We start from the raw sequence: 3,559 nt of genomic DNA on the forward strand, positions 1-3,559 counted from the left end.
CCACTGACTTCAAACTCCATGAATGTTGTGAGCACTACTGTAATAAAAACTCCAGTTTTACTGCAACTATTTGCTTCCACTGAGACCCCAAGGCTTCTCCCTTCCTGCCCATAACTATATTCTAATTCCAAATGTGAGCCAGTTTCATGCTTAGAGGACCTAGCACAGGCTTTTTTTTTCCACCAAGAACTGACCATCAGATAATATGTGTATATTATTGTCATATTTTATCGGGGAATTCCCCAGGTTTAGAAAGGCAGCTCAAACAAGATATTCTTGAAAAACTGATATTTATGTATTTTAATTTCCCACAATTTCCTGCCAAAATTAAAGTGATTTGAAATAGACTAGCAAAATCAAAATATCCAAGTGAAGAATGTGCACTTATTAAAGAATTTATATGGAGGGAGAGGTAAATCAAAATAAAAGTTATTTTTTCCAAAAGTTTACTTAAGATTGCTCTTTATATGAGATAGCTTACACTTGATTTGCCTACCTGATTGTTCCTTGCAACATAAACTTTATACAATGTGCTATCCTATTATAATGTAGTATGTGTTAACCTCTTCGAGAATGAGAAGTTTGCCTTTTTGTACAACAGTGCTTAGATTGTAAGTAATAATAAAAGTGGTGAAATAAACAAGAAGCAACATGTTTGACTCTGCAAATTATAAGTATTACTGTATTACAGCTGAGTTCATGAAGTATATATTTGTCATATTGAGCCTACACAATTTTTCTATGGATTTTTAGAAGCCAGTCACCCATGGATAGCCCTTGGACACTCCAAATGGAAGAGTTTAACCAATTTACTGTTCTGAACTGAAATAGTTTACCAATGGTCCCTGCTGTGAGAGAAATTGACTTAGATTACAAAATCTACAATCGCAGCGCCAGAAGAATACCTCTCCTGCTAACTGCACGCCAAAATGAAAGGAAAATAGAGAAGACAGGACGGCAGAAAAGAAACAATACATCACAAGTCTGTAACTAAAAGCTTTCGCACTTGTAACATTTAAATCACACTTTGTGGTCTTTAAGTTATGTCTCAGTAGAGATTGCTTGCATTTAATCACAACTTGACCCTTTATTTTTCTCAGATTCATTTTGTACAGTTATATAGAAATGACCATATTTTAAAATAAAAAATTTTCTAGAAAGCACCAAGTACTTACTGTACAATATTTGTTTACTTCTACTATTTTAAGAGCAAAGACATTCAAAAGAAATGTAAAATGCCCTAACTGCCTGTATGTTGATAACATCGGCAAAATCAGAAATAACTGTACTAAATTATTGTAAGATTGTAAGAATCTGATAGAGCAGTATCTTGGACATAAATATCCATGTGTTCCTTTATTAATGTAGGGAGTGTTTTTCATGCCCGATATTAGCCCTCTGGATGTTAATCTTTATTGATGAACCAGACAGACAATGATTGTTCGGGGGTAAAATTATGCTATTTCAACTCCTGTATAGACTATCACTCCTAAACCTGTGGATCTAAGAACCACTTTCCAATGATCACATGCCTCAGAATCCTCTATAATGTTTATTAGCATTGTGTGTTTCACAATTTCTGTTACTGCTTCTGATGTGAGGCACTGAAACCTTACTTATAAGAATTGTAATACGACTTTTATGCCCATTATAATTTGGAGAATCATGTCTAGTTAATTGATTTTTTTAAGATATATTTATTTTTATTGGAAAGGCAGATATACAGAAAGGAGGAGAGACAGAGAGGAAGATCTTCCATCTGATGATTCACTCCCCAAGTGACCACAAGGGTTGGAGCTGAGCCAGTCTGAAGGCAGGAGGCAGAAACTTCTCTAGGTCTCCCAAAAGGGTGCAGGTTCCCAAGGCTTTGCGCTGTCCTTGACTGCTTTCCCAGGCCACAAGCAGGGAGCTGGATGGGAAGCAGGGCTGCCAGAATTAGAACCAGCGCACATATGGGATCCTGGCATGTTCAAGGTGAGGACTTAAACCACTACACTATCGCGCTGGGCCCATGTCTAGCTTATTGTTTATCTTATACTTTTATAAAGTGAACAAAGTTCACATGTATTTTCCAATAGAGATTCAGGAGCATAGTGATACTTACCATCCTATTCTTTCTCCTGCTTGCATTCCTCATTCCTTGTTTCTTATTTTATTTTTTTTAGCAGTGATAAAATATACTTTTATTTACTTTTTAATCAGAGGGCCATAAAAATTATTACTGAAGTAGGTATTAGACAATCAGAAAGAGGTGTTAGAAGTCCAGTTACCTTGAAGTTTATTGAAACTAAGAGGAAAAGGTCATAATGTTTTCATGCAATACACACTTGGTTCTTTAAATAACAATTGTGACAAAGAGCAGAAAGAACTGAGGAAGGAATGCTGCACTTGTGATCCACACCAACACTCCTGCCGGGGCGGGTGGGCCATCCTGCAGGTGCACCCCAAGCACTGCTAGGCTTGGTGCCACAGAGCCAAGGCAGAGGGCACGCCTCAGGTAGGTACACAAATACAGACTACTACAACACAAAGAAAATCACAAAGGAACTACTCGATTTCTTTAAAATCACTGAGCGAGAAAAGCAACACTGAACTTCCAGGCCGAGCTTACACAGCTCTATCCAGTACCTTGACAGGTCCACGAGCAGCACCTAGACTCTTCTCCTCTATTTTTGGTAAACAATGAATGGTAAACTTGGATGATTTTCCCCATTGGGTTTTACCTGGGAGTGGCCTTTTAATTTTTTTTAATTTATTTAAAAGAGGTCAGGTTCGGCACTTTTATACTGATGTCACCAATGTTAATATTTCTCGGGATCTCAGGAAGGGTTCATATTCTTCACAGCCGACACGGCACGGGCCGGCGGGACCCCCAAGCCAGCCTTGGGTTTCTACGGGTTACTCTGTGCTTCAATTTGTGCAACAATCTCATTCATGTTGGTCTCTAACATCATTCCCCCATCACCATTTCTGCAAGAATATTGTGCAACTTGTCTACTTGGAAAATCAAATCCAGCTCACAGACATTTTCAAAACACTTGTCCAAAGTTTCCACGGATACTTGAATTAGATCTAAAATGCCAAGTTCACTTTCTGAAGACTCCACACAGAAGACAACGTACGATGTCGCATGATGTCTATAAATCAGTTTGTTGTTAGATCCTCCAATTAATAATCCTCCTTCTAGGAAATTACAAACATGTTCATCTCAGATACCAAATGGAAGGTCTCCCTGATGATTGCTGTCGTGTGTCTTCACTGTAGGGCTGGTAGAACTTGCAGAGCCGCAGTTTCCCCTGGTTGTTGAAGAAGAGGATCACTTTGATCATGGCTGGGCTGGGCATGGCCGGGTCGACCGGATGGGCATAGGAGGCCGGGGCGGGGGCAGGGGCACGAGCCCAGCCTCAGGATCGTCTTGTTTCTTATTAAAAAAAAAATTATAATGGCACACTTTTGTTTCACTTTGCAATCACAGACTCAACTCTCCACTGGGTAGATTTCAACAAAAACAAGATTTCTGAACAGTATAGACACAGGCTGTGAACAATAATCAATTCTC

The 3,559-nt window shown here is 38.9% G+C and overlaps 1 pseudogene; it reads right to left on the minus strand.

The window, feature by feature from the left end:
- Positions 1-2,752: 2,752 nt before the first annotated feature.
- Positions 2,753-3,329, minus strand: LOC101526029 (AP-3 complex subunit sigma-1-like; annotated as a pseudogene).
- Between the last annotated feature and the right edge of the window lie 230 nt (positions 3,330-3,559).

The sequence above is a fragment of the Ochotona princeps genome, chromosome 3 (genome assembly GCF_030435755.1).
Source record: "Ochotona princeps isolate mOchPri1 chromosome 3, mOchPri1.hap1, whole genome shotgun sequence".
NCBI lineage: Eukaryota > Metazoa > Chordata > Mammalia > Lagomorpha > Ochotonidae > Ochotona > Ochotona princeps.